Raw genomic sequence first — 12050 nt, 5'->3', positions numbered from 1 at the left:
AAGAGAGAGAGAGAGAGAGAGAGAGAGAGAGAGAGAGAGAGAGAGAGAGACAGAGAGACAGAGAGAGAGAGAGAGGGAGAGAGACAGAGAGAGGAAAATATTGCCGACTTGCAGAAATTCCTCCATCCCTCCCTTCCCTCTTTATACCAAAGGAGCCATATCTTCATGCCATAATAAATGCAAACTTGGAAAGGCTCACAAACCCGCCTGCCTCTTCAGCTAATGACAGCCTCAATTATGGGGCCTAATCCTGCATTCCTGACACTCCCCTTATCCCTGCATAACTTCCAGGGGAGTCAAAGGGCCCTCAGCCCTGGCCCTGGCAGGGAGACATTACTTATGCAGGAGCAGTGCCTGGGGCGTGCTGGCAAATTTAAGGATCTGTTCATATAACGACACACACTTGGAAGCCTTAAATCCTCATGCTTTGACTCTTCACCTCATACTGAAATAAAAAGCCACAGTAACTCCATTAAAAAATATAAAATTCCTCCACAGGAAATGAACACTAGCTTGCTTCCAATTTACATTGGTTTTAGGTTTCGTCTTCCCCACCCCCTTTTTACATTTAATGTTAGTGTCCAGTTCTATGGAAAATATTTTCTTTAAGGAAAAAATAAATAAACAAAGCATCATGCTGGGTCTTCGAATTTTATTTACTAAACTAGGCAAAACAGCTTTGTTGGCTGGCTCTCGCCATCCAGTAAATCAGTGGGAATCCCTCACAAATACACCCATATGCTATTCCCTAAGTCACCCTATGAGGACACCTAATGACCTCTGGCTTATTGAGAAGTGGCCTTGTTTTATAGGAACCAATCATCCATCCGGCTATATTAATAACAGGACGATAACTCATTTTCATCCTAGGCGCACGCTGTGCATTATCACTCTCCTAATTAATCCCAGGCAATTCAGGGGGCAGGTATTATTGCTTCCAATTTTCCTCACTGCTCTTCATGCCAGACACTCAGCAAACAGAGGGTCATGCTCCGTGTCCCACAGGCAGGCCCCCGAATCCCAGCCCAGAGCCCACTCCACCCCAGACACCCTCCCTGTGGACTGGGGAAGCCCTGGGAACTAGCACACCCCTGCTGATTGCTGGGGTGGTGGAGCTTTCTCAGGGGAGAGAGAACTTGGGGTCAGCAGACATCCAGCAAGCCTGCTAATGGACAGAGTCAACAGCAGCTTCCCCTGAGTAGGAAAATAAACTCAGAGCCCCAGCACACTCTGCAGCTGGGCCTGTGCTCTGGGCGGCTAAGACTCAGCACATCCACCCTAAGCCCTCCTCATACCCACCTTTGTCCCTCCTGGGGTGCAGGTGGGAGTGGCTCCAGGCCCCTCTTCCCACTGCCAAGCTGCTAGCTTTGCAAGTCGAGATCTTGGGCTGAATGTTCAAACCTCTGCACCCCATCTCTGCACCTCACACCTGCAAAATCATCATCCCAGGGCCTTTGATGACAATCTTTCCAAAGCAGAAGATTCTTAGGTTCGCTGATAAAGGAGCGTGCCTTCCTCCTCTCACCTCCCTGGTTCTCAGAGTCTGAGGAGGCAAGCGTTCAATGAGGAGCACAAGCATCTATAAACATCTTCAAAAGGGGACCAGCTCGCCTGACTGCCGGGGCCCTTGAGCACTGGAAAAACCTTCCCTGGGTGCATCTCGAGGATGCATCTTAGTCTGGAAACCTGTGTTCAAGTGCAAACTCCCCATTAGCCTGATGGTTACTTAACCTCTCAAAGCCTTAGTTTTCTCATCTTTGAAATGGGGGAAAATAATGTTTGTACTCCCTCCTCCTTTGCAGGTCCTCCTTTATAAGCTTTTTTTCTAATCTGGCAGTGAGGTCAGCACAGAGGCCTTGACCTTCCTCTCTTCCCACAGTCTCTTTCTCCCTAGACAATCTTGTCCACCCCAATAATGATGATGCGAGTGCTCTGCCCAGTGGGCCTTGGGTCCCTTTTTAGGGTTTCTGTGCCCCACCGCACTGCAGCTCTTGGAAGAGGAGGTGGAGGAGTGTCCTCAGGCTACAGGAGCTGCTTTGTCTGTAGGACAAAGAGGAGAAAATGCCTGGGGGTTTGTATCCCCCTACCAGTGAGGTTCCTTCACTGTGGGTTGGGGAAGCTGTGAAGCATAACTTATTCTTCAGAGTTCTCCTTGGAGAAGAGGCTCCGCCTACCCTCTGCTGGGATTTGCCCAAGATCACACACTGGCTCGTTCCTTCTCCTTCCCTTACCACACTCTAGGAGTACAGCCTTGACCAATAACTGTCACACAACCCCTCATCTCAGGGTGTTTCTAGGGTCCTCCCCTGACAATAATACCCATGGTTTCAGCCAGACTTCTCTGAGCTCCAGTCCCATGTACCTAAATCTTTCCTTAAACTCCTCTTGAATTTCTCAATGGCAGCCTCAAGGTCAACGTACCTAAAACAGAGCTCCTGATCCCCTTACATCCCCAAGACTGGATGCCTTCCAGTGCCTCCTAGCTCAATGACACCTGCCTCCCACCCCTCCAGTTTCACAAGGTAGAATCCTAGGACTCTCCCTAGACGCCCCCTTTCCTTTCAACATACCATTCCCCCTAACACCTCACCTCTCCATATAAACCATCTTCAAGCTCCTGTTGATTTTATCTCCTGAATGTACCTAAAATCGATCAAATTCCCCCCCATCAGCTTCAAACAGCAGCCTGTCCAGGCCACCATCCACTCTTGATGGGACACTTGTAATTCCTTCTAATAGGTTTACATACCTCCTTTCCAGTTTCCAACTTTAGCAATTGTTCCAAAACACTAATCTAATCACATCACTTCCCATGGAAGACCCCTCAGTAGATCTGCATTGCTGCTAAGCACGTAACTCCTTATTGTGGTCACTAAGCCCTGCCTCCCTCTTCACTCCAGCCACGGGAATTTGCTTCTTTTGTTTCTTCCCTCTCCCCTTCACCTTAAGTTCTGTCTAGGCCTTCCAGTCAGCTCAAGCATCGCTTTCTCAAGGTAACTCAATCCGATCTCCCTGCCTAGGACAACTTCTCTATTTCAGGTTCCTGTAGCATCACTACCTTCTCTCCTTAGTACCAGCCACCCTTGCAAGATGATGCAGTCAAACGATTACAAACAGGCATCAGGGAGATCAGAAGACTCGGCAATCCAGCCCAGCTGCCATGAGGCCAGGGGCTGTGCCCTGTTTGTCACCACTTTATTCTCAGTAGCACACAGCAGGCACTGAATGAGCTTCACCGTGACTAACCTTCAAAACTTAGAAACTCCAGAACCAAGTGAGGAGGACTTTAGGAGGGGTATTTCCTGCAATACAAGCAGGGGCTGCAGCGTCTGTTCTGTCCCTGAGATGTACTGTCACTGGTCTGCCTCAGGCACCTGTGGCCAGGGAAATCAGAGGATTATGCTCTAAAATAAGGAGCATAATCTTAAGAGAGGGAGACACGAAACAGAGAGTAGGTATAAGTTCTAAAATGTCAAGCTTGTATTATCTCCTTCTTAAAAAGGAAGGTACAAACAAAGTGTAAATGTTTAATCATTCAGCTGCCAATTTTTAGAATTTTTCCAATTAAAAGGGGAAAGGAGTAATTGTGGTACCTCTTTACAAGAGTCAAGCTCTCCTAATTACACAACCTCATTTTATCCTCATAGCAACTCCACGAGGAAAGTTTTATTAGCCCCATTTTGCAGATGAGGAAACTGAGATGCTAAAAATCTTACCGAGGTCACATAGCTAGTGAGCAGCCAAGCTAGGCTTTCCGTACAGGCCCTCCTGAGTGCACAGCGGTCTTCTTGTCCTGTATTACTCCATCGAAGACTCCAGTGCACATCCTGACAAGTATCTGAAGGTTCATTTACTTGAACATATGCTCATCTGCGAATGTCGAGTATGAGGTATGATTGCTTCTGCTTTATTTCTTGGTGAAATCGCCACAAAGTTTTTTCTCCTGACCAGCAGATAGCATATTTTGAAATAGTGAGATTTAAAGTACAGGCCATGAGTTTGTGAAGGACAAGGACCGAGTAATATTTATTTTGGTGATGCCCTGAAACGAGCAGGTTCCCAATCAGCATAGCTGAAGTGAAAGTTGACTTCTCTTTCACTGAACTATTGTGTTGCGACCAAGTGTTAGAAGTTTCTGGCTCCACTTATTTTTCTCTCTCAGCATTCTGCTCATTTTCAAGACTAAGAGCTTGATTTGTTTTATGAAAATGAAGCAATATCTTTGGAAGCATAAGAATGAACTTTTCCTCTTTAATTGCTGCATGACCCAATCACAATTACTACAGCTTTGGGAATGGAATGGAATACATTTCAAAGAGGGCTGATGCTTTCGAACAGAGAAGCCAATCCATGCAGCTTCAGTGTTCGTCCCGTCCACAACCCAGGTCTGCTGCCTCTGGTCTGGCGTCTTCTAAGGGAAGGGAAGTGAACTTTTGCTCCAAACTTGGGTCATGCTGGGTACTCTTAAAAACAAGTACCCATCAGGGATCATTAGAAGCCAACAGTTTGGAGTATAAAAGTCCTGGTAAAACCCAATTCAGAGATGTAAAGCAACCACAATGCAGGCTTAAGGGCACAGCTGGAAACTGCTTCCTACACGGGCTCATGGTAGATCTCTGCCCCTCTGCTCTTGCAAATCATAGACTTGCTCCCATCCTCCCTTCCCCAGCCTCGGACCTTACTGGCCTCTGAGTCCCTCATTCTAGGGAGCTCTGGCCTGGCTCTAGACTTACCGCATTTTTTCTGATGTCCTAATTTCTTGATCACCTGTGCTGACACGATCCTGATTTTCTTCAATATGTCTTTTTTCCACTCCTGGGAAATTTATGTCTGTTCTGGCATATGTCCCCATCTTCCTTTGTGAAAAGAGAGGCAAAGAAGGGAAAGAAAAAAAGCCTTTTAATATATTTTTTAGCAATGTCTTCATGCTCCATCCATAGATTACCTCTGCCAGCTTTTAGAGGCCCTATTGACTCTTGTACTGACCTCTTGTTCCTTCTGTACTTGAAAAATGCCTTATTATTTATCTTAGCCTCTCTGGCAATCTTCTTTTCATACCTCACCTTTGCTTTCCTTATCATGTTTTTGCACTTTCTTAACTTTGTACTATAATTTCTCTAGCTGAGTCGCTGTATGGTTTTTTTTTTTCCTTCATGCTTTCTCGTTTTCCTCGTTTTGATTACTTCCCCTTCCACTACCACATCCTTTTTAGAGCTATTTGTTTGGCCTATTTTCTACGCTTCATGTTGCTAGGGAGCATGTATTTTCTTTGGGCAGTTTCTATTCATTTCTCTCTGATTATGCTCTGCCATCAGCGGCTGTTCTTTCCAATCTCTCAGTGCCCTTGGATTTTCTTGGGAGAAGCTGACAACTTTTGTGCCCTCTGGATCTCCTGCATGTCCTTCTAAGAGACCCCTAATTCCTGCTGGAGTGAGCAGCTCCCCCAGACACTGGGCTGCAGCTCAAGAGGGAGCTAGTTGCCTCAATTTACATGTCACTCAAATTTCCCCAAGTCAAACCGCCTCTGGGTAAGAGTGGAATACCTCACAGTGGTATTCTGCACACACTGGCAGGATATGAACCTCTACAGAGTACTTGTCCAGGTAGTTGGGTGCATCCTATGTGCTCATGAACAAGACCAGTCAGGTGTGGATGGTATTGTGCTGGGCTCCTTGGCCAATGTCTACTTTCTGGGTGACTTTCTGCCTACCAGGCACGGATACTAGTGTTGGGCACTGTTGTCATCTCTCTTGGGTATTGTGACATTGACTGGTGCCACCACCTAGTTGCTGCCAGACACCTGCCATGGCCAACACTGCAGCTCTCAATATCTCCAAGCCACACTGTGTCTGGGTAGAAGGCTTCTTCCCTCCCATATTATGCTTTGCCCACAGGTACCAGGCTGGTGTTGCCTTGGTCTTATAGAGATTTCAGTGAAGTAGGGAATATCACTTTTATTTCCAGCTCTCCTTCCCTGGTCCTCAGAAAGGATTCCATGCATGTTGGGCCAAGTATGCTCAGATAGGGTCTGCCCCTTTGACATGGAGGCAACATCTGTCTGCCCGTTCCATCTTTTCATTAGTTTTGCCTGCAAAAAGCCACTGGGTGAACACACCCAGGTACATCTGTCCTACACTGGTCACAGTTTAGGACCCCACTGCATATATATGGACTTTGGACAGAAGCAGGGGGGGAGAGTCCTTTCTGATAGCTGCCATTGTCCAATAGAAACTCTGTTGTCTGTTATCAATTTAAACATCATCCTAAGTACGCCTCTCTGCCACCAAGGGGAAGCTGCAGGTAGCAGACAACTGTAGTGAATGAAAAACAGAGAATGAAGGTGATGGCAGATACAACAATCAGGACAATCAAAATTTATTCAGCATTACATGTACTGGACGCTATGCTATCTTCTAGTATTACAGTGTTATGATTAAAGTTTTTACTTTTATTTTAGAATTTAAAATCAGGTGAAGGAGGGATCCACATGAAGATAAATTTTAATGGTAAGATTTTTGATGTTAAGATAAGGATTTGCTTCGGAGGCAGCGGGAGCACAGAGGAGGAGCCAATAGTCCACCCTGGATGTTTCTGGCAGATTTCCTGCATTTCCAGAGTGTTCACATGAGTAAGCTCACCATAGTAAATATGTCAGTCATCACCTCCTTCTCCACACCCACTCATATCTCAAAAGGGTGACACTATAAATCACTTGCATTACCTCCCTTGGACTCCTAGGCACCAATTCATCAATCAGATGTCAATGATCTAATCTGGACCAATGAGATTCTGTCATGGGACTTTGGAATGAGAACACTGAGAGATTGAGTCAGGTACCCACAGGATGCTAGGCACTTGACCTGACAGGTCATAGAGAATTGGTCCTGAAGTTGATATCAGAGCAAACCAGGGCCACCTATGAGGCAAAGGTATGACATTCCAAGGATGAGTAAACAGAGAGAGGTGGACCTCAGGGAGACAAAGGGGAGGAACAGGTGCACAGAGAAGGACAGATCGGTCCTTGAGCCCATAGGGTGAATTACATCAGCTTGTGATTTCCTGGTACAGACCTCAAAGAAGCCCACGTCTTTCCTGTTCTTGTTCCGTAAAATTATCTGTTGTACTTCTGTAGTAACACTCCTTGTTAAGACTGTTCCTACCCTCTACTTCAGCTAGTTTAACTGGATTTCTTTGCTTTGCACGCAGAGCCTTAACTAATATAACGTCACCAGCTATAGCCAGCTCCAGCCACCTGGTGCAACTTTTCCTTCTTGGCTTGGTCAATGCCTGCTCAGTCTTCATCCACCTGGCTGAACTATCACCTCCTCCCTGAAGCCTTCCCTGACAGCTCCCTGCCTCATGGTCCTTCAGGTTTATGTTCACAACCATTATATTGTGGTGTAATGGACCTATTTAATAACAATCCACTGCCCAGACCATAAGGTCTTCAAAGGTAGAACTGTGTCTTCATGCCTGATAACCAGAAGGTGTGCAGGGAAAGTTTGCAGAATTGCCTCAGTGGCTCTGAGTTGGTTCTGGAAGCATCCTGCTATTTGGCACACCACGCTAGCCGCTGCTTATTCTTCCAGGCACTCTGGGGGCTCTGAGCTTATGCTGACTCTGCTAACTTCTCCCTTCACTCCCAGTTCCATCTTTTCTCAGTCCTCCCTGGGGTCCAAGATTGCTTGCTTGCTGGGTCCCTCCTGCTCTGTGCAAACTTCACTACCTTTGGATCAGTGACAATTCCAAGGCGGCCCCCCTGGGCCAGAGCACATGCTGTTTACCAGGGTTCTAGAACTCTTTGCTGAGTTTTGGCTCCTTCTAATGGCTTTGTGTGGTTGCCTGGGGCCCGTGCTACCTGTGTGTCTGCTCATGACAGCATCCCCCCGCCCGATCCAGCCATCTGTTTATTTTGGCTGCATCTCCTTCTTTATGCTCCCTCTTCTGAGAGATGGTGAATAGTAGCTACTTCCTTTAATCAGCCAGAAGCCCTTGCTGCCTTGTCCATCGTAGAAAAATTGTCTCCAGATCTGTAGCAGCTTTCTTCCATGGGCGAGAACATCAGTGCTCATTTGCTCAGGAAAAGCAATAACAACAACAAAAACCTCTTGCTCTGTTTAGAGCATTTTTCCGTTATGGATTGCAGTGTCCCCTAGCAAACCCACCAGGTTTCCCTGCCAACTGCCAGCTATATATCCAAGCGGCTGATTCAACCCCTGTCGGCCTGGGGCAGGCGGTGGAGAGGGGAGAGTTTCACAGCCTTGGGGGTTTACTTGTTTTACTTTCTCTTGTCACAGACAGAATGTTTTGCAAGAGGGGTTTCTGCCAGTTCACCTGATGCTCTAACCTCAGTACTGAGAGGTGTGGGATTGCCTGGGGGATCAGGTGGTTTAAATACACTGGGGTTGTGACACCTTTCCCCCTCAACGTTTCACTTTTCTGACCTCTGCTTTCAGGCAAAGGAAAAAACAAACAAACAAACAAAAAAAACTCAGGCTCTCTCCTGCTGATAGGTATGGCTTTTATAGATTCTGTGACCTTCGTGTGACTTGGTCTGGAAATGAAGGCAGAACTTTTGGCTAAAATAGTGCCTGCTGGGGACACATTCCCAGGTTGTTTCGGGTCTTCATGATGGATACAGGAGTTCCACTCTGGATGGGCCTGTCTCCGAAATGGCTCCTCCTCAACTGAGATTAAAGAAACAGCACTTGTATGCCAGCCAACGTCTCAGACTGTCCTTTTGGCCTCTTGCTGTGGGGCAGGCATGAGAAATGAAAGACAGTCTCCAGCCAGGCCGAGAGCCAGGAGTGATTTGCAGGGGAGTGGACGGCGCTTGTCTTGACTCTATTCCTCTCTGTGGCTTCCTTCCTTCTTCGTTAGATCTCAGCACATCAAAATATTAGTTAAGGGGGTACTTTCATCTGGAGACGAAAATGATACATATTTAAACCTACTTAATAAAGACAGCTGGAAGTTGTTTGCATCAGATCATAAATTACTCCCCCCCCCGCCCCCCAAGCTGTTCTTCTAAAAGGAAAACCTAGTTCTGTGATTTGGGGTGATAGAAGGGGAGGAGCACTTAATGGGGAGTCAGGTGTCTCCATTTCTAATGTCAGGCTCGTTATAATGAACCCAGTTTGGTCATATCATTCTATTGCCCTGGCTTCATTAGTGACCTCAGCTGGAGCAGTTTCAGTAGAAAAACTGACATTCTAATTGCCAAATCCATAGGCTAATTTTCATTCCTCATTTTACATGACAACTCCATTGTGCATGGACAGCTCTTTCTTTCTCAGAACTGTCTCTGCCCTTGGCTCCTGGGGTCCTGCCTCTCTGAACCCTTCTCCCACCTCTCTCACAGCCCTTTGCTCTCTCTTCTCAAAACCCTTTTGTTCCCTGTCTGAGGCTCATCTGTTGCCATTTGGTGCTCGCCAGAATTCCCCCTTAGGTTCTCTTCTCAGCAAACATCCATTTCCTAAGTGGCCCCATCCACCCCGTGGATCCTGTTTGCTGATAACTGTCATAGCTGACCTTCAGAACTCTCTCAGCCTCTCTCCCGAGCACCAGCCTGCCTTTCCAGCTGCCCACAAATTCTGTATGTCAACCCCCTCAAATTCTGCTGGACCCGGTCTATAGGACATCCATTTTCTAGAGCAGTAACCTGGCTAGCCTCCTGGCTCACTCATTTCTGTCATTCATCCATGCATTTTCTTCAGGAAGCTGACTTGGAGCCTTTTCAACAGACTTAGAAGTCTCTCTTTCCCTCTCTACAGACAACCATGATCAAAAAGGTCCCAAGATTGCTCTGTATGGAAGTCAGGGTCCCAGACATGTCCACTAAACTGACTTTTCCCAGAGCTTTGCACTGTGGTATTGAGCATTTGTCAGGCTTCTAATAAAAATAGTGCTGTGTTTTCCATAAAGCCAGTGATCCTTGAGTACAGACAGTGGTGTGGTGGTCACTGCTTAACAACTGGCTCTTTGGGGTTCTGGGTGGCTGGGGAAAGGAAGCACTGGTTTGTAGAGTGTACCAATTCCTGTGGTGTAAATACTCCCACCATGACCAAATTCAAGCTGCCAATATAATGCAGCCGAATCTGGAGTTGGAAAGAGGCACGATTGGTTCTTGAGAGCAAGTTTGAGCTGGCTACAGCACAACAGCAAGAGACCCCAATAGGGACGAAGGATGTGTGATCAGGTGTAAACATCAAAACCATATGCAAAGCTTAGCGACCATCTATCTCATCAGCAACATCTCTGACCTAACGCCCCCTCCCATCAAAATAGATCTCTCTTTTCCACAAGTTCACACTGCTCTTTGATGATCCTTCTTGTACAGCAGTGTTTTTGAAAATCTTTCGTGGGTGTGAATGAGTTCATTTTCCCACAGTATGCATTCCCTCAATCATTTACTCCACAAACGAGTACGGAGGGCCTCCATTCCCTGATTCCCTGTTGAGTCCTCTTCTCATTGAAGAGACTGCCACACCTCGGGTCACCACCAGGAGGCACTCTTCAACATCAGGTGCAGACAGGGAGGCTGAACAGCGTGGTGCACATAGTAGGGCGAAGTGTCCATTGGTCTAATGAATGGAGACAAAGAAGTGGTGATTTCTCCACCTGGAGCCCAACCCTTTCTTCCTGATTTGCTTAGCTGTCTCCTACTTACGATTTGGAGCTCAATTTAAATGTCTCTTTCTCTAGGAAACCCTTCTCAGACCAACTTAACCCTTACCCCCAACCCCAAATGTGATTAAATGCCCCTTCTTTGGGTTCCTACGAGCCTCTGTCATCAGTAGACGTGATCACTCTGTATATCTGCATTTCAATCTTGACAGTATGGCCTATTGGATCGTGAGCTTCATGGGGGCAGGGGTCTCATCTACAGGGCCTAATACAAAGGTGGGACTTAAGAAACAATTGCAGAACAGGGGATTGAACAGAAAGTGTAATACTTTCAAATACTCCTTGGGGAGGTTTACTTTAATTTCTTTTGCCTTTGTCTTTTTCTTTTGGTATTTTTACTATTGTTTTTCACACAAAATTCCTGCTTTCCATATGACAGTACCCAAAGGGGGAAAAGAAAAGAGAGGAAAGATTTCAATGAATTGCAGCTTCCAGCTGGTTATCATTATTTAAATTTTGGCTTTATCTCTGTGGGCAACTGAAGCCTATAATTTAAGCTATCTCTAGCTGAGCAAGGAGGTCGGGTATCCGCCCAACCACTCATATTTCCAGAGTGCACTTTGCTGTGTCAATACACATTACTTGTCACCTTGCAAAGAGTCTGAGGAGAAGTTTGATCTCTTCTGTTAGATTGTTGTCATGTGTACAATGCACAGGAAAAGCAGACACTGCGCCATGGCCAGACTGCCTACAAGGTAAACACTGTTGTGTAGACCAAGAAAACAAAGGTCAAATAACAATCTGAAGCCTCAGACACTGTCAGGCGTCTGTATTTTTAATTGTTCACCACGCTGAGCCTTCAATTTTACCAGCATGGGCAAATACACAGTTTTCACCCAACTGACCTTCCCGCTGAATCTCTCACAAGAGGGGACTGGTTTGAGTAGGTGGTCTCATCACTGGGGAATCAGGGTGGCATCTGTGATGCCCTCACACTGAAGCTGACAAAATGAGGCAGGCACGGTGACTAGACGCTTCTACTTACTGTCTCCTGCAAAACGAAAGCTGAAAAAAAACCGTGCAAATACAGGCTTTGGGAAGAAAAATCCACTTCAGGGAGTATGAGCTATCCAAGCAAGAAGGCTGGAATCATGGTTTGCTGATGCTGCTGGTAGTTTCTTTTCCTCCCTCCCTCCCTTCCTCTCTCTCTCTCTCTCTCTCTCTCTCTCTCTCTCTCTCTCCTCTCTCCTCTCTCCTCTCTCCTCTCTCTCCCAGCCTTGTCCTCCCTCCCCACTCCTGTCTGTCTGTCTCTTTCTTTCTTTCTTTCTTTCTTTCTTTCTTTCTTTCTTTCTTTCTTTCTTTCTTTCTTTCTTTCTTTCTTTCTTTCTTTCTTTTTCTTTCAAGTTGGCTTTAAAAAAAGAAAA

The sequence above is a fragment of the Hipposideros armiger genome, unplaced genomic scaffold (genome assembly GCF_001890085.2).
Source record: "Hipposideros armiger isolate ML-2016 unplaced genomic scaffold, ASM189008v1 scaffold_506, whole genome shotgun sequence".
NCBI lineage: Eukaryota > Metazoa > Chordata > Mammalia > Chiroptera > Hipposideridae > Hipposideros > Hipposideros armiger.
The sequence above is the reverse complement of the archived record's forward strand: the minus strand, read 5'-3'. Positions refer to the sequence as shown.